Source organism: Mobula birostris, chromosome 17 (assembly GCF_030028105.1).
Source record: "Mobula birostris isolate sMobBir1 chromosome 17, sMobBir1.hap1, whole genome shotgun sequence".
Lineage (NCBI taxonomy): Eukaryota > Metazoa > Chordata > Chondrichthyes > Myliobatiformes > Myliobatidae > Mobula > Mobula birostris.
The window spans coordinates 25,135,679-25,156,275 of NC_092386.1; positions in this window are offsets into that span (position 1 = coordinate 25,135,679).

Genomic DNA, 20,597 nt, shown 5'->3' on the forward strand with positions numbered 1-20,597 from the left:
TGTTGCTTTGGTTCTGCTGATTTTCTCATGTTTGCGAAGTGTATTTAAATGTCTGCTTCTTAAAATATATTAAATATTTTTTCAAATGTTTTAGTCGTTTGAATATATGTTGGTGGCTTTGCAGTGCTTTCGAAGGAATCAGAAACATTTAATTTTGGCAGTTAACAGTGGGCAAGCTCGGATATTTGTCTTAACTAGCTATCAAGGATGCTTTAGGTGTTTCATTGAGGGATGAAAACAGTACACCTTAGATAACATTAGTGAATGTAAGGCTCTGACATCCCACATGCTGAGGATCACATTGAATCAGTGAGATATGCCCAAGTACAGGTTTGCTTTGTATGTTGGCGTTTATTATGGGTGTTTCCTTGTAAATTTAAGTCATTTATTGACACAAGCATTTTGACCTATAAATAGTCCAGTTTCTCCATCCTACCATGGGATAAAGAAATCTAGAAAATAAATAATTAACTATTTAATTTTTGGTTCTGAATTTAAAGGAGAAGTTCAGTCAGAAGTATGGACCTTGACTATAATGCAGGGATTTCCTTACATCGATTTAGACAAAGCCTTAAAAATAACCTTATAACTCCACAAGATGTGTTCAGCATCTGCCACCATGATTAATTACATTCTTGATTGCTCTGATATGGAATCACAAGCTGCACAGAAGGCCTAAGGGTAGCTGTCCGGACTTAATATATGATTAGGAAATGAAATGACCCAACCACCTGCAAAAAGCTTTGTTTCTAGATGCAATTTAATGAAATAGACTTGATCTGAATGACTGCCAATCAACACTGCAGGCATTCGTCTTATTCTATAGATTTAATGAGTAACAGAATGCATGCATTCGTGAAAGACACCGTATTTAAAGTTCCCTCGTCCTTCCAGAGAATTACAATCTATTCTCTTGCTTACTTAGCACGTAAGAAGCACTCCTACTGACTCGCATCCTTGTTTGTAGAGTAATCCCTGATTTCTCTCAAACAACTCTGGTACATTTTTCTTCTATCAAGGTCACCTTCCATGTCAAATTCTGCAATACTTAATCATTTTTCTGAAATCAATACAAATGAGTCAGTCAGTAAATTATGGCTGCTATCAATCTGCTCTTTCTCAACATGACGGGGGGGTTCAAAGTAACGTAACTCAGAGATGTGAGTCAGCTTTTAAAGTTGGTTCATTGCATCGTATCCTTTTTTATACTCTTCACTTGGGGATGTGTTTTGAAATTGCAATGATTACTTTATATTTCTGGCAAAATACATGACTTATGATTCAGCAGAAAGGAATTCAGGAACATTTCCAAAATAGCTACTGTATCTTGTGCAGGACTATCCTGAATCTGCCTGTGCATCACTGCCTCTGGATCACTGCTGTGGCCACTTAAGCATCTCCTGTACCTGATGAAGTGGTCACTGAGAGTATGTTTCTGGTCTTTACTTATTGAGATAGAGCATGGAATAGGCCCTTCTGGCCCTTTGTGTCACGCTACCCAGCAATCTCTGATTTAATCCTAGTCTAATTATGGGACAATTTACAATGACCAAATTAACCTACTACTGGTATGTCTTTGGACTGTGGAAGGAAACTGGAGCACCCGGAGGAAACCCATGCAGTCACAGGGAGAATGTACAAACTCCTTACAAGCAGCGGAGGGATTTGAACCTGGGTTGCCTGTACTGTAAAGCATTGTGCTGACCACTATGCTGCTGTGCCTCCCCATTTCTGCTGCCTCAGCTCATCCACTTCGAGGTTCGTTGCGTTGTGTGTTCAGAGATGCTCTTCTATACAGAACTGCTCTAACATATGGTTGTTGGAGCCTTTCTGTCAGCTTGAACCAATCTAGCCATTCTCCGCTGATCTCTCTCAATAACAAAGCATTTTCAAACACAGAACTGCCACACGCTGGATTTTTTTTTGTTTTTCGCTCAAGTCTCTGTAAACTCTGGAGACAGTTTGCATGAAAATCCCAGGAGATCAGCAGTTTCTGAGATACTCAAACAACTCATCTGGCACCAACAATCATTCCACAGTCAAAGTCAGTTAGATCACATTTCTTCCCCACTCTGAACAACAACTGAACCTCTTGACCATGTTTACATACTTTTATGCATTGAGTTACTGCCACATGATGGCTGATTAGATGTTTGCATTAATGAGCAGCTGTGCAGGTGTATTTAATAAAGTGACCGCTGAGTGTATCTGTGCCAGATTGAGAGGACCTGTTAACTTGATCATCTGAACCCACGAACTGCCTTTGAATTGTTTTTAAATAAACTTAAGTAATTAATCATAGAACGATAATTAAAGACAATTAAAAAAAATTCTATCATTAAATGTTAGAAATTTATTGAAATCTTTAAGATCTAATAACATAAGATAACACATACTTTGTTTAAAATTTTACAGCTCGATGAGCTTCAACTCATACGAGAAACTGAGGAGGTGATAGATAGGAGCTACAGGGAGCAGTCACTGCTAAGTTGCAGGAGGCAGGTACCTGCGTGACTGTCAGGAGGGGGAAAGAAAATAGGCAGCTGGTGCAGCGTACCCCTGGGGCCATTCTCCTCAATAATAAATATACCAGTTTGGCATTTTGGATACCGTTGTGGAGGGGATGTGGGAGACCTACCAAGGGAAGCCGCAGCAACTGGGTATTACTTGAATGCATGCTGTGTACGGAATAAGGTAGATAAACTTGTAGCACTTTTAGAGATTGGCAGGTATGATGTTATGAGCATCACTGAGTCGTGGCTGAAAGAAGATTATAGTTAGGAGCTTAACATCCAAGGATACACATTATATTGAGGGGACAGACAGGTAGGTGGAGGGGGTGGTATGGCTTTGCTGGTAAAAATAAAATCAAATCCTTAGAAAATTGACATAGGATTGGAAGATATAGAGCATAGAACATAGAATAGTACAGCACAGTACAGGCCCTTCGGCCCACATTGTTGTCCCGACCCTCAAACCCTGCCTCCCATATAACCCCTCACCTTAAATTCCTCCATATACCTGTCCAGTAAAATCCTTGTGGGTAGAGTTCAAGAACCGCAAGGTTAAAAAGAACCTGTTGGGAATTTTATAGAGGCCTCTGGACAGCAGCCAGCATGTGGGCTCCAAATTAAAATGGGAGATAGAAAAAGAAAGTCAAAGGGGCTATGTTATGATAATCATAGGGGATTTCAGTATTCAGGTATATTGGGAAAATCAGGTTGGTCCTAATTTTGGATTCGAAGAGGAAGAATTTGTAGAATGCCTATGAGATGGCTTTTTAGAGCAGTTTGTGGTTGAGCCCACTAAGGGACCAACTATTCTGGATTGGGTGTTGTGTAATGAACCGGATTTGATTAGGGAGCTTAAGGTAAAGGAACTCTTAAGAGGCAGTGACCATAATATGTTAGAATTCATCATACAATTTGAGAAGGAGAGGCTAAAGTCAAACATATCAGTATTACAGTGAATTACAGAGGCATGAGAGAGGAGCTATCCAAAGTTAGTTGGAAGGGGACACTAGCAGGGATGATGGCAGAGCAGCAATGGCTGGAGTTTCTGGCCAAGGATAGATACATCCCAAAGAAGAAGTATTCTAAAGGCAGGATGATGCAACCATGGCTAACTTTATGAAACATTGGTTGGGCCACAGGTAGAGGACTATGTATAGTCCTGGTCACCATGTTATACTAAAACATGACTGCACTGGAGGGGGATCAGGATGTTGCCAGGGAACGGAATGTTGCAGTTACAGGGAGAAACTGGGTAGGCTGTGCTTGATTTCCCTGGAGTGGGCCAATAGAGGTACATAAAATTACAAGAGGCTTAGATAGGGCAGATAGTAAGAGACTTCTCTCCCTACATCAGTTGTACCAGAAGATATTGATTTAGACTATGAGATAAGAGGCTTATAGGAGATCTGATCTGAAGAACTCTTTCATTGAGAGAGCGACTGCAATCTGGAACACACTGCTTGAGATAGAGGTGGAGACAGACATGCTGACAAGGTTTATGAAGAACCCAAATAAGCACTTCAATCACCAGAGCAGAGAAGACTAAGAACAAGTGCAAGTAAATGGGATTAATATAGACAGGTACTTGATGATCAGCATGAAGATAAGCCACTTCTGTGTTGTATGGCCCTATGACTTTAACATTGAAGTAATAATAATGGACACTTCAATTGTTCTGATGTAGACAAGGAAAGTAACCATGACCAGGACAAAGGAGAACAATTCTTTAAATGTGAATGAGTGAATTTTTTTGATCTGTGTATCTCAGAGGAGTGTAAAAAGAGCAATGTTATGATGCACGTGGGGAATTTCAATATGCAGGTCGACTGGGAAAATTAGGTTGGTGCTGGATCCCAAGAGAAGGAATTTGTAGAATGCCCACAAGATGGCATTTTAGAACAGCTTGTGGTTGAGCCCACTAGGGGAAAGGCAATTCTGGATTGGGTGATGTGTAATGAACCAGATTTGATTAGGGAGTTTAAGGTAAAGGAACCCTAAGGAGGCAGTGATCATAATATGATAGAAGTTACCCTGCAGTTTGAGAGGGAGAAGCTAAAGTCAGATGTATCAGGTTACAGTAGAGTAAAGAGAATTATAGAGGCATAAGAGAGGAACAGACCAAAGTTGGTTGGAAGGGAATATTAGCAGAGTTAACAGTAACACAACAATGGCTGGACTTTCTGGTAGCATTTTGGAGGCACAGGATAGATACATCCCAAAGATGAAGAAGTATTCTAGAGAGAGGATGATCCATCTGTGGCTAACAAGAGAAGTCAAAGCCAAAATAAAAGCAAAGGAGTGGGCATATAATAGAGCAAAAAATATTGGGAAGTTAGAGGATTGGGAAGCTTTTAAAACCAACAGAGGGAAACTAAAAACTATAAGGAGGGAAAACATGATATATGAAGCTGTGAATAATATCAAAGAGGATTCCACAAGTATTTTCATATATGTAATATAGAGTAAAAGAGAGGGAAGAGTAGATATCAGACTTATGAAAAATGTTGCTGGGGAGATAACAATGGGGGACAAGGAAATGAACAAAGCTGATAAGTATTTTGCATCAGTCTTCACTGTGGAAGACATTAGTGGTATGCTGGAAATTCAAAACTATTAGTTTGCAGAAGTGAGTGTAGTTGCTATTAATAGGGAGAAGGTGCTTGGGAAGCTGTCAGTTATGAAGGTAGATAAGTCACCTGGACCAGATGGACTACAACCCATGGTTCTGATAGAGGTAGCTGATGAGATTGTGGAGGGATTAGTAATGATCTTTTAAGGATCACTAGATTCTGGCATAGTTTCAAACGACTGGACAATTGCAAATGTCACTCCACTCTTCAAGAAGGGATGGAGAGAGAAGAAAGGAAATTATAGGCCAGTTAACCTGACCTCAGTGGTTGGGAAGATGTTGGAGTCGATTTTTAAGGATGAGATTTCGGAATACTTGAAGGCACATAGGCCAAAGCCAGCATGGTTTCCTTAAGGGAAAATCTTGCCTGGCAAATGTGCCAGAATTCTTTGAGAAAATAGCAAGCAGGATAGACAAATGAGAGTCAGTTGATTGTGTTTACTTTGATATTCCGTAGGCCTTTGACAAGGTGCTGCACATGAAGACGAGGAAAGATACTAGCAAAGACTGAGCATTTGCTGATTGGAAGGAGGCAAAGAATAGGAATAAAGGGAGCCTTTTCAGGTTGGCTGCTGGTGACTAGTGGTGTTCCACAGGGGTCTGTGTTGGGACGTTGTATGCCAATTATTTGGATGATGGAATTGATAGCTCTGTGGCCAACTTTGTGGACAATACGAAGACGAGTGGAGAGGAAGATAGTGTTGGCGAACTGATGGGGAGGGGCTGCAGAAGGACTTGGACAGATGAGGAGAATGGGCAAAGAAGTATCAGATGAAATAGAGTGGCAGGAGGCGTATGGTCATGCACTTTGGTAAAAAGAATAAAAACGTAGACCAGTTTCTAAATGGGGAGAAAATTCAAAAATTCGAGGTGCAAAGGGGTATGAGAGTCCTCATGCAAGACTCCCTAAAGCTTAATTTGCAAGTTGAACAGCTGGTGAAGAAGTGGAATGCGATGTTAGCATCCATTTCAAGAGGACTGGAACATAAAAGCAGGGATGTAATGCTGAGGCTATATGAGGCACTGGTGAGGCTTCTTTTGGAATATTGTGGGCAATTTTGGGTCCCTTTGGTAAGAAAGGATGTGCTGACATTGGAGAGGGTTCAGAGGAGGTTCATGAGAATGATTCTGGGTATGAAAGCTTATCATATGAGGAGCTTTTGATGGCTCTGGGCTGATACTCGCTGGAATTTAGAAGAATGAGGAGGAACCTCATTGAAACTGATCAAACATTGAAAGGCCCAGACAGAGTAGATGTGGAGGGGATGTTTCCTATCGTGGGGGAGTCTAGGACCTGATGTTACAACCCTATAATAGAGGGATGTCCATTTAGAACGGAGATAAGGAGGAATTTCCTCAGCTAGAGAGTGGTGAATCTGTGAAATTCATTGCCACAGACGGCTTCGAGAGGCCAGGTCATTGGATGTATTTAAGGCAGAGGGTGATAGATTCTTAGTAAGTCAGGGTGTGTAAGGTTATGGGGAGAAGGCATGAAAGTGGGGTTGAGAGGGAAACAGGTCAGCCATGCTCAAATGGTGGAGCAATCGTGATGGGCCAAATGGCCTAATTCTGCTCCTATGAATTATTGTTTAAGATGTTGCAATGTAAACTTCTCTCATTTACCTGACGAAGACATCACTCTATCAATGTTCAAATAAGTGTTTACAGGAGTAAGGGGGTTTCGTCTCTTATGCCGAGTGACCCTGAGGGTGGCCAGGGGGGCTACACAGGCAAATGGATGGTACCACTATAGGTCATTATCAATCAAGACATTGAGAGACTTACCAGTAATCCTTAAATGTATTGCTAGAGATTGCTTTAAAAAAGCTTAACATTTATTTGATTTATATCTTGGTGCTCATTCCCAGTCTCACACAATAAACCTCAATCTATTGCTGGGATCTAAGCATCCTTTCTTTCATTTCCTCTTTTCCATTGAAATGTTAAACAAATATTTCTGCTGACAATCAACACTGGTGCACCTCAGGGGTGAATGCTCAGCCCACTGCTCTACTCCCTGGATACCCATGACTGTATAGCCAGGTATAACTCAAATGCTATCTATAAATTTGCTGATGATATAAGCATTGTTGGCAAAATCTCAGATGAAGGCGAGAGGGCGTACGGGAGTGAGATATGTCAGCTAGTTGAGTGGTGTTGCAACAATAACCTTGCACGCAACATCAGTAAGACCAAAGGGCTGATTGTGGACTTCAGAAGGGGAGGACAGGGCAACACAAATTAACCTCATAGAGGGATCAGAAGTGGAGAGAGTGAACAATTTCAAGTTCCTGGGTGTCAATATCTCTGAGGATCTCAAAATAGCAGCTATAAAGAAGACAAGATAGCAGCTACATTTCATTAGTAGTTTGAGAAGATTTGGTTTGTCACCTAAAACACTTGAAAACTTCTACAGATGTACCTTGGTCATCTCTACCTCTGACACACTACACCACTGTGTGGAGGGAGTGGGGTGCTACCGCACAGGATCAAAACAAGTTACAGGAAGTTGTAAAATTAGTCAGCTCCATCTTGGGTATTAACCTCCATAGTATTCAAGACATCTTTAAAAAGTGGTGCCTTAGAAAGGTGGTGTCCATTATTAGGGACCCCCATCACCCAGGGCATGCCCCTTTCCCATTGTTACCATCAGGTAGGAGGTACAGAAGCCTGAAGGCACACACTCAGCAATTCAGGAACAGCTTCTTCCCCTCTGCCATCCGATTTCTAAATGGATATTGAACCCATGAACACTACCTCACATTTTTATTATTATTATTATTTCTGTTTTTGCATTATTTTTAATTTAACTATTTAATATACATATATATACTTTCTGTAATTGACTTATTTTTTTCTATATTATGATGTATTGCGTTGTATTGCTGCCACCAATTTATCAAATTTCACAATAAACGCCGACGATAATAATCCTGATTCTGATCCTGGTTCTGGCATTCAGTAAGTTCTTGGTGAATGACGTAAAAATACTAAATGCATGTTTGATCCTTTGAAAATTATGGCACTTTTAGCAGGACATAGGGGTGTAAAATGGGGATGGAAAGTAAAGGAATTGTGTCTCTAAATTATATATTCTGCCTGCCCTAAAATCCCCCAAAGTAAGTGTATATCCCCAATAGCAATGAGCAGCTCCAAATAAATTCCTTAGTACATGAAAATGTATATGGTGAATAATGTTGATTCTTGATCCTGGTACAAAATGCTGTCCTCATACTGAGCTACATAAATAATTGTCGTAACAGCAATTAATATGAACAAAAGAAATTACAGTAACGAGTGGATTTTGATGTCTGAGCTGCCAGTCAGCTGAGGATGCCGATGAGCCATCTTTTATATGGTGATTTTGAGCCCCATATCATTTAGTTTAAACTTCAGCTTCTCAGAGAAAGAAACCAAATACAGTGGATTCTGGCTAAATGGGACATATTAGGACCACCTTTTGGCCCAATTAAGTGGCTGCCTAATTCACCAAAGTTTCATAGAAATAGTTAAGAAGGTAAATAAAGGCAATCAACCATTCAACCGAGTAACAAATTTTGTATTTAAACAAAATACAGAACAAATTAGAACACTATCAGTACTACTATAAAACTGTGTGTTGATTCATAATAGTTATCAATGGTGGAATTGTTCCAGTGTACAGTGTTGTGTTCTTTTGACTGACTGTAAAATCAGTGCAGACACCCAGTGTAGGTAATGGACTGCCTTCATACAATGCTATCTATGATTGCATCCTCCAAATCTTCACTTTATTGTAACATTGAAGATGATTGTTGATACTTTCAAATTCTTCGTAGTTCCCAATTTGGTGAAGTAGTGAAATTGTTTCATTTTCACTCCCAACCATTTCTGACATCTCCAAGCCTGAATGCTTGAAATTGCAGTGACCAACGCAGTTCCGAATTGTCTTACTGCTTATATCTCAGTAACTATCAGTGACAAAAGTGACAGCTTTTTGAACACAAGTGCTGGTACTGATACTATTTAAAAGCTGTTTGCTTTAAGCATGGTGTAGTATCTAACAGCCACAGAAGTGCACATGTCTGACGCTAGTTAGAAACTGTTCAGCAACAGTTTCCTGCTGTCATTAAGCAGCATGGTATCCTAAATAAATGAAGGGAATTCTGGCTATTTTTTGATTATTGTTTGTACTTTAAGAGTTGTCCGAGATAAGTGGCTGCCCGATTAACCAATGGCCCAATTAACTGGAATCCAACATATTTGAATTTGCCAAGATTGGTGGGGTCTGTTGCCAGAAAGATGTGTTAATTGATAGTAATGTTCATAAAAGTGGGAGGACTGATGACATCAAAACAATAAAGAAAACAAATTATATGAGAAATTTGAAATTTTTCTTTCAGTTGAGATATGAAAGTTACTTTGTGCAAGTCAAATCAAAAATGTCACAAAATAAAATTTCTCATCCTTGTCATAAATAGAAAGTCAGCTGGAATATATTAATTTATATGATGAGGTACTTGAAAATGAAGTAAGACGTTAATAATGCACTCTTTAAAACAGAACATCTATGTAGCAATGGAATACTTGAGTCCTACTATGCTTATTGAGTCACTAAACATTCAGACTATTGGGAAATGGGGCACTTTTCTATTTTGGATAATACACTGTAACATTAAGCACTTCATATAAAATTTAGCTCTCATCAACATTTCCAAATTTATCATCAATTATAGACTCTGGATCCTCTTGAAGTTAACTCCAGCTCAAGGAGAGCTTACATTCTGCACCTTGACAGTCATAAACAGAAGAGATTCTGCAAGTGCTGCTGGAAATTCATAGGAGCAAACACCAAATTCAGGAGGAACTCCACAAGGCTGGCAGCATCTATAGTGAGGAATGAACAGTCAATGTTTTGGGCAAGACCCTTTATCAGGACTAGGAAGGAAGGGGGAAGAAGCAAGAATAAGAAGGTGGGTGGTTGGCAAGGAGCATAGATTGGCAGGTGATGGGTGAAACCAGTCATATCTTGTAACGTCTACAACTGAAAATAAAGCCATGCACCACTCAACACAGAGAAATGTTACTGAGGGAAGACATTGGTACTTTGTGGAGGGAATCATGGAGTTTCTGGACTGGCAGAGAGGAGAAGCCAAGGAGGCGGACAGATAGCTATAGAATGATGATGGCGATATGCCAATTACATTAATTTGCTAAACATTCTAATTTGCTACTCATTCCTTTTAGCTGTGTTCTGCTTTTTTATGATCTGAAGCTAAATTGATTTCTTTGTAACTGCTGTGGAATATTGTCATAATGCTTCTGGAGTTTTTAATGCTTTTGATTTGTGATGTTCCAATTAAAGCCAGTAGGAACAGTTCTTGATTATACATGAAGTATTTCAAAATGCACTTTCTTAAAAGCCTTCTTGGCTTCACTAATTGAATCAAAATTAGATCTATTCAATAATGCTTCTAAACACTTTTTTTACGGTCTGTCACATAAAAGAATGGAGGGAAAATACACTTGGTAGATTGATTTCCATGGAACCCAAGTAAATCAAGAGCTGGCTTTTGCATGCATGTGGTAATTAGGAGCCTCCTATCAATGCTAAATAGACAAAACCTGACAAAGCACAATTTGCCTGGAACTAAGAATTTACAGTAGTTTAACTACAAATCCTTAAAGGCACTATTGGAGATGGCCAATTTTTGTTGATATTATGATGCAGCCAAAACAACTTTGTGATTGTCTGTCTGTTGATGTATCCCCATCTGGATCAATGTACTCTAGGCCATGTAATTTGCCGAATGTCTGGTCTCTGAAAAACTCTGAGACACTAAATTGACATCTGTAGCTTGGTGGGATAATAGTGATGAGGTCTGAGTATCAGTTTAGGTCTCAACCTTCCACCTTTGGGCATATTCCAGTGAGACTTTCAACAAAACCTTCCAAAAACATACAGGTTAGTAGGTTAGTTGATAACTGGGTATAATTGGCTGATGTGGGCTCTTCGGGCTGGAAGGGCCTGTTATAGAATGGTGTCTCTAAATAAGTAGGTAGATAGATAGATTTTACCATTAGTAAATTTATATATGGTTCAATGTAGAAATTATTTATCATTATTTGCAATTTTAAAAGATAAGCGTTTCCTTCTTTCTTGAGTACTTGAGTTTTATACTATGGAAGATTCCTGGCATTTTTTTTGGTTTGAAGAGAATGAGTAGTATTGGCACCACAACTTGCTGACAGAGTGATTGGAAGGTTTCATCAGCCAAAAAGTGTGCACTCACACTGGAAAAATTGGAAGCCGATCTCCCTGAAATGAAAGAGATGGTTGGGGACGTCACTAACTGAGCCTTTGCCTCTTTTACATTGCCTCAAGATTTTGAAGGTCTTGTGAGTTCAACAGACATTTGCTGCAAAAATTCAGTCCAACAATAGATGGGGTTTGTTTCCTGCCCTTCAATCTCACTGTTTGCATGTAGCACATCTCATTCATGAAGCTAGTTTGAATACCATCAGTCACAATATATTGGAAAAGACAATAACCAAGTTTCACTCTTATCTCACAGTTGTTGGTCCGGTGAATGAAGCTATCATTCTGAAAGGAAATAATACCTATGCAAAGGCCACTTCGCCCTCCCCCTGATGCCAAGAATAATATGGGATATACAAACCGACTGTAACAAATTTCATTGCCAGAATGGCTGGAAATGCCTTACTTTTCTAAACCTGGTCAGCAATTCAAACAGATATGGTTAAATCCAGTAAACCATGTACTTTTTAAATTGTTTATGATATTATTCTGCACTTGGAACATTGGCAGGTAGGACAAAGCTAATCTAAAGGTACAAATAGATACTTGTTTGAAGTTTTTTACATTTTGTATTTAGATTGCTTAAAACTTTAAACAACCGGGTGTCAGCGGCTGGAACTCATTCTTGTGTATGCATCAGAGAGACTCAACACAGAATGGGGGAATCACTTCATTGAGCAGCTTTACTCCATCTGCTGTGGCAGCCAGATAAAACAAGCGTTCAAATCCAATTCCACCTCCCATTCCCACACTGACATGTCTGTCCATGGCCTCCTCTGCTGCCACGTTGAAGGCAGTCACAGACTGAGGAGCAACACCTCATATTCCATCTCGGTAGTCTCCCACCTGGACATTGATTTCTCTAGCTTCCAGTAACTACCACCTTCTGTTCCCCACCCTTACCCCCTCATTTTCTCTTATCCCTACGGCCCTGTTACTCTTTCACTTCCCCTGAGCTTATGACTTTCCCATCACCTACCCTTTTCTCTCTCTGGTTCCCCACCTCCCTTCCTTTATCCCATGGTCTACTGTCCTCTTCTATCAGATTACATCTTCAATCTTCTGACTTTCACACCTATCGCCTCCAAGCTTCTCATATTATTCCCTTTTATCCCTTTCCCCACCCCCCCGTCTCCCCCCCCTCACTTGGATTCACCTATCACCTACCAGCTGCTACTCCCCCACCCTCCCCCCTTCCATATATTCTGGCTTCTGTCCCCCTTTGTTGCCAGTCCTGACCGAAGGGTCTCAGCTTGAAATGCAGACTGTTCATTTTCCTGCACAGATGCTGCCTGACCTGCTATTCCTTGAGTGTGTGTTGCTCCAGATTGCTCGTACCTGCAGTCTTTCTTGTGTCCTGTGTATGCATTTTATTTTAGTTGGATTATGCTTTATACTCTATACTTTATTGTCACCAAACAATTGATACTAGAGCATACAATTATCACAGCGATATTTGATTTTGCGCTTGTAGCTCCTCTCACAGATGTCTGTTATGGTTTATAACTTTAAAACATTAAACTAATTGGAAGAGAAACAAGGAGCCGATGGACGTGAGTTTAACCATGTTTTTACTTATGCGAGGTGCACACATATCATGTGGTAACATTGTGATGTATGCAGTTCACATATTTTTACACATAACCAGAATGAATTTTATAACCAACAAAGAATTTTAATCAAACAATATATTTACAAGGTTGCTCAGATATTACTGAAATATTAAATACACAGCACTCCTCCATACTAGCAAAAAAAACTCCAACTCAATAGAGAATGTATCACAACTATATATAGAGTATACTATATAATACAAATACTATGCAGATATCAACAACATAGTCAATTTTTAAATTGTCTCATTCAGGCCGAAAGATTTAATCTCCGTGGAGGATTTTGTATTCTTGTGGGATAATGTCTTTCCTGACAAGGGGGATCACTCTGCTTGGCAGGTGAGGCGTGTGGCTGTGAAACAATCTCAGGTTCTGAGGTCTCCTCTGTGATTGTTGTAAGAGTTGATTCTGAGACTGCAGGACATGGTTCTGACGGCTCTGAATACCTTCCTTCTCCTTTCTGTTTCTTCAGCTAGTCTGTGCATCTTTATCTTTAGTTCACTGGAGTATTCTCTTATTAATCCTTCTGTTTGTGCTTTTACCATCTGATAACCACAAAACCACAAAAAGGTCTTTGTTTCTGCATCCACAAAATCTCCTGACGAATCCGCTGTCTTGTATCTTCATTGACTCCTTTATTTTTTGGCCTTCCATTCATTCAGCTGGGCTTTGGTCTTTGCATCTACTTTCACAAGCAGCCTTTTGTCTCCAAACTGAAGTTCATGCAATGACCTTAATTCATGCAGAGTAGATTCTGGTTCTTTATGCTCACAAAAACTGAATGCTTGTAACTTTCCTCATGCTTCTTGAACTCTCTTCCAGGTTAAGACTAAGCCACGTTTCAGAAGTAACTCCTGATTAAAATATCAGAAGCTTTCACAGGTATGTTTTCAACAAAAACTGTTGAATTTGGACCACTGCTTTTGTGACTTTCACGCTTCTCTGAGCAGCATGGTCCTTCCTTGGTTCAATATGCTTTCCAAATGGAAGCACAGAAGTTGGCACCAACACCTGCTTGCCCTTTGTTGGGCAACGATTCATGCTGTAAAGCTTGGGGATAGTTGTGGCATCATCCAGTACCTTTCTTAAATCACTTTTAGTTGGCTTCATTGCAGGGGATGTGGCATGCAAATGGTGGATGGATCTCCAAACACATTGTAGTTATCTCAGCCAATCACAGTACCACAATTCTCGTCCTTCTGTTTTTATCACATACAAGCTCAATGTGACTTGTTGATTGTTGTATTTCACCGTTACGAATGTCATTCCCACAGGAGTTATCTTTTCTCCAGTATAAGCTCTTAGCTGGATATCTGCAGGGTTCAGTTTAGTATCTTTGAAATGGTGTTCAAACTCATTTTGTGGAATGATTGAAATAACCAATTCCATTTTAATTAATTGGCTGCTTACTGCAAGTGTAAGCCATAGTGCTTGTCTATTGTTAGTTTTCACACTGGAATTCTGAAAGCTACACAGTCCTGTGTCACTCTCATCATTATCAGGTTTTTCATCAACAGCATGCAGATTAGTGCCATCCTTAAAACTGCAACATGACTTCAAAAAAATCTTTTTCTCTCTCCTGTGCCGTCCAGTTATTTTTGTCTGCCCGATATGCTCTTCGTATGTGTCTGACTTTATTGCATTTTCCACAATTTTCACCTTTACATCCATATTGGTCTAGTGTATGTGGGCTACTGCCACAGTGGTAACACAATTTGTTCACCCAGGCCAGTTTCTGATTAGATATTGCAATTTTGTTCACTCTTACTTTAATTCCTGAATGCAGCTCAATTGCATCTCTGTATGCTGTTTCCATTGATACAGCAATTTCAACAGCTCTTTTAAATGTAGATAGTGTTTCAGTTAGGAGCAGTTTTTGAATGCATTCTTATAAGGTTCCATATGCTAAATGATCTCTCGCTGCATCACTAAGCCTATCATTGAATTGACAATGCTCAGCCAATCTCTCCAATTTAGTCACATTTGTTGGAATACACTCCCCATCCTTTGATTCCACTTAAGCAAAACCTAAAGTGTTCTGCAATCAACAATGTTCTTGGTTCTAAATGTTCCTGCATTACTTTCACAATATCACTAAAGCTCATGTCTGCTGGTTAGGCTGGAGCAGTCACACTTCAAAGCAAACTGTATGCCTTTAAACCCAATGTACTCAGCAAAATTGATACTTGTTTCTCATTGGCTATTTCATTTGCTTCAACATATTTTTTCAATTAGCTCAGTATACCCGAGCCAGTTATCCATTAGACAATCGAACACATCTGTCTTTCCAGTGTAGCCAGCCATTTCAGACTATTTTAATATAGTTTTATAATCATAGTCATAGTCATACTTTATTGATCCTGGGGGAAATTGGTTTTTGTTACAGTTGCACCATAAATAATAAATAGTAATAACACCATAAATAGTTAAATAGTAACATGTAAATTATGCCAGGAAATAAGTCCAGGACCAGCCTATTGGCTCAGGGTGTCTGACCCTCCAAGGGAGAAGTTGTAAAGTTTGATGGCCACAGGTAGCAATGACTTCCTATGACGCTCAGTGTTGTATCTCGGTGGAATGAGTCTCTGGCTGAATGTACTCCTGTGTTCAACCAGTGCATTATGTAGTGGATGGGAGACATTGTCCAAGATGGCATGCAACTTGGAGAGCATCCTCTTTTCGGACACCACCGTCAGAGAGTCTAGTTCCATCCCCACAACATCACTGGCCTTACGAATTACCTTGTTGATTCTGTTGGTGTTTGCTACCCTCAGCATGTTGCCCCAGCACACAACAACAGCAAACATGATAGCACTGGCCACCACAGACTCATAGAACATCCTCAGCATCATCTGGCAGATGTTAAAGGACCTCAGTCTCCTCAGGAAATAGAGATGGCTCTGACCCTTCTTGTAGACAGCCTCAGTGTTCTTTGACCAGTCCAGTTTATTGTCAATTTGTATCCCCAGGTATTTGTAATCCTGCACCATGTCCACACTGACCTCCTGGATGGAAACAGGGGTCACCGGTACCTTAGCTCTCCTCAGGTCTACCACCAGCTCCTTAGTCACCCGGTACTTAGTCTTTGTGAAGAATTCTTCCGTTTTCAGTTTTTAAAAAAAACTCGATCATGTTTTCCCTTCCGAAGAACCAAAGAACACAAGCTGTGATGCTCATTTGTTTAAAAAGTCAACTGTCTTTGCATATGCTGCACGGTTGTTCTTTACTGACCATTCCTCACTGTGCTTTTTGAAAAAATCTTGCCGATCCTTGCTGCCCTTCAACAGCTTGATAGTCATATTGGGTTTCTTTTTAAAATACCTCATTGCCACTGTTATGTTTCGTAACTTCATAACATTAAACTAATTGGAAGAAAAACAAGGACCTAAGCGATGCGAGTTTAACTTTGTGTTTTTACTTTAAGTGAGGCATGCCATATCTTGGTAGACTCATGACATATGCAATTCACTTACTTGTACATATAACCATAATGAATTATATAAACAGCAAAGAATGCTTAATCAAACAAAATTTTTACAAAATTACTCAAATATTACTGGAATATTAAATATGCAACAACGTATATCTTAGCACCTTATTTACATATCTTCAATGAAATGCATGAAATACCATATGCAACACTAAAGAGTGCCCTGGTTATTTAGTTTGTTCAAGGTCAAGTTTATTGGTGTTCAACTGTATATGTGTATACAGCGAAACAAAACAATATTCCTCTAGCACCAAGGTGTAAAACACAGTATATGTATTACATACAGCCCACAAAATAATATTAATACAATATTAACAGATAATTAAAAATATTCTGCAGATGTACAAGTTGGCATAAAGTGCAGTTTACATTTAAATATACAACAGTATAATGCTACTGATGCTGTTGTAAAAAAGGTGGTACTTGGTACCTTATAGTCTGTCCTGTACAAATTTCGGGAAACCTTGTTCAATATCATTCAATGGATCCATCATTAAGGACCTCCATCAATTTTATTGATCTAATCTTGGAATTGGGAGGCCGGCTGGAGCCAAGGACAACCATGGTCATAGAATGGCCATGATTGACTGTGTAATATGACATGGCACATAACGAACAAACAAATCTTAGAATGGTCTCTGATGATACATTGATTGGTCAACATTAATGCAGGCAGCTGAGAAAATGGATCCTGAAATAATAACATAAGGATAAAAGAACAAATTCCAAAATAAAAATAACAACCTAAAATAAACTAAACCAATATTTTAAATCTATGTAGATCAGTTTGTACTTAGAAGAAAAAAGAAGATTGGCTCTATTTTTACAAACTGCAGAATCAAATGCATTTTTTTGTTATTTCCATCTTTGGGTAACTGATTAACAAAAGATCAATTTTAAGTAAAGCATCTTTGAATATCAACCTAAATAAAGTCAACTTTGAAAATGAACTTCAAAGGTGCAGACACTGGGATTTGAATTTACATTGCTGTGGAAATTGAGAAATTAAATTTTTCCTCCTCAACATCTTCATTTGCATGACTGAACTTGTCCTCACACTGAATGACTTCTCTTTCAACTCACTTACTTTCTTGAGGTTGAAGTGTTGTGAAGTGATCTTGCAAACAACTGAACCCAGGTGCGAAGAAACAACAAACTCCCATGTAGAGACAGAAGCAAAAGTTTATACAAAGGATCCAACAGAACATCGATGTCTTGACCAAGCGATACTGCGAGACGAATAATTCTCAAAGCAAGGAGTCTATGATTAGTGCTAATTGGGTATCTGCTTAAATAATACAATTAACACGGAATCCCTGAGCCTATCAAAATAAACTTAACAAGTTTAAACAGAAAGCACCAGGAGACCGCATTACTAAAAGCAAGTCACTCAAGACAAACAGAAGGAACTCTAAATGATTAACAGCTGTCGTTAAACAACAATTAATCAAGTTTGATGCTTTAAAAACCTTGGAGCCCAATGCTCTCTGGCACCTCACACAGGCCTGAAGAACTCACTACACAAAGGTGTAGCTTGGCATCTCACATGGAACCAAAATACCCTTTTTTGCGGCACATGGAACAGTCTTGGGCCACCTCCCTCAACCCTTTCTCTGGTACATTGATGGCTGCATTGTTGCTGCTTGCTGCACACATGCAGGACATGAAAATGTCATCCCTTTGGCTCCGAGTTTCTGCCCTGGTCTCAGCCTCATGTGGGCCATCTTTCACACTTCCCCACTCTCCCTTTGCATGATCCAAATTCATGTCTAAGCTTTAATCAGAAGTTTCAAGTCTGAGCTCAGGCTTTTCAGAGACCCCGAGGGCTTCAAGAATAAATTTTTAATGACAGTGTTGAGAAACATAAGGGAATGTTAGCTAATTAATTCGAACTGCGAAACAGGTATTTGATTGTCAAAGCCATTCATTCAGAAATGATGATCTAATCACCCCAAATAAAACTAAAACTACAATCAATTTGCATTACTGAGTAAAAAATTGAGAAACATCTGGCACAACTTAAAGGAAACACAGACAAAATGCTGAAGGAACTCAGCAGGTCAGGCAGCATCCATGGAGACGAATAAAGGGGCGATGTTTCGGGCCAAGACCCTTCAGCATTCCCCTCCATAAATGCTGCTTGACCTATTCGGTACCTCCAGCATTTTGTGCGTGTGGCACAAGTGTAGGAACCATCTATTTGTTTTCTACATGCTTTATAGTTTGTGTTGCACATTTATTGTGTTTATTACGGTAACTAGTCCTACGAGTGGGGGCGTGGTAAAGACAAAGGGAATAAGCTATGTATTCCTGCTTATTTCATGGCAATTTGTAGTTTGGGACCTGCAAAAGTCTTTTCTATTGCTGACCTATTAATATCACTGAATAATCTTCAGCTTACAAGGGTGCACTTAACTTAATTGCTTCAAGATTGTATGTTTGCTAATTGCTAATAAAGATTCGATTATGGATTTGACTCTTTAGAACAATCATTGGAGCTGAGGGTGCATCATGCAAGTATAAAAACTTTGTAGTGGTTGCAGTTTAGCCGTAATTGTTTTGTTTTGGTTTTGGTTTCGTTTTGGAACTACATTCTTGCCACAAGCTGCTACATTTCTGTCAGCAGAAGTTCTACCAAATGACCACCAGCATCAGATGTGTCCATGCAATTAAGAGTACCGCAGCTTGAAGCAGCTTGTGGTAAGTAATGACCTTTTGTTGATTCATGCTGTGTGTTTGGGTTTAAAGCTCAATTTTGAATGGTCATTGTTGTCATGTCCAACCAGGTTGGACTGAAAAGCTGTATAGTGGTGTTTTCCTGAAGAGTTTGACCACTTGGTTCCGTAGAAAAGCTGAAGAATTGAATTGCTTCCATTGCTGAACGCTCAATTGAAACTGCTATTGTTTTGTCTGGTTTTGAGCACTTGGAAAACAACTAGAGTCTAGCTGGAAGCAGTGATCTTGAAACTAAGACAAAGAGAGAAATTAATCGAACATGCAATGAAGGTCAGTTCCCTGGGAGAAAGGAAAATATTTACAAAGTCAAAAAACAATCTAGGACTACGTATAAAAGTGATGAGTTACAGGATTATGTATTTGCGAGGACAGTGTGTCTAACATACTTGCAGCACGTTCTGCAGCCACTGGCAAACTGTCTCATGTGTCTGGTATCACATCAGCACACGTTAAAATGCAGGCTGATTTAGGTGAGTTATACGCAAGATAACAAATAATGAGGAAAAAGTGTGCCTTTGAGGGAAAGAGAGAACAGCTTCAAAGAGATGAAGAACAGCTTTGGAGAAACCAGGAAGAACTTCAAAGAAATCAGGAACAGATGGAAAAGCAACTTAGGAGGAAAATCGAGCAGCTGAAGTTGCAGGAAGAAAATGCAGCCAAGATAGCCAGAGTTAAAGTGTTAAGGGCTTCAAGTGCCATGGGTGCTAAACAATCTTCAGCAGATTAATTCCATAGTGAAAGCTCCTTCGTTGAAATGGAACAGAGAAAATACAGCATGCTTGCTATCAATGTGGGAACTTTTGAGGATCAAATGTCTATGACCCATGAGTTTGAACTCCAAGGGATGGATCATGGTGTTCACTTTCAGCCTGCAGCAAGGAGGCTGTCATATGCAATAGCACGAGGTGATTCTAAGAAAATTGCGGTGACGAGTGGGGTACTGCAAGGCTCAGTGCTGGGACCCCAGTTGTTTACAATATATATTAATGACTTGGATGAGGGAATTAAATGCAGCATCTCCAAGTTTGCGGATGACACGAAGCTGGGTGGCAGTGTTAGCTGTGAGGAGGATGCTAAGAGGATGCAGAGTGACTTGAATAGGTTGGGTGAGTGGGCAAATTCATGGCAGATGCAATTTAATGTGGATAAATGTGAAGTTATCCACTTTGGTAGCAAAAATAGGAAAACAGATTATTATCTGAATGGTGGCCGATTAGGAAAAGGGGAGGTGCAACGAGACCTGGGTGTCATTATACACCAGTCATTGAAAGTGGGCATGCAGGTACAGCAGGCGGTGAAAAAGGCGAATGGTATGCTG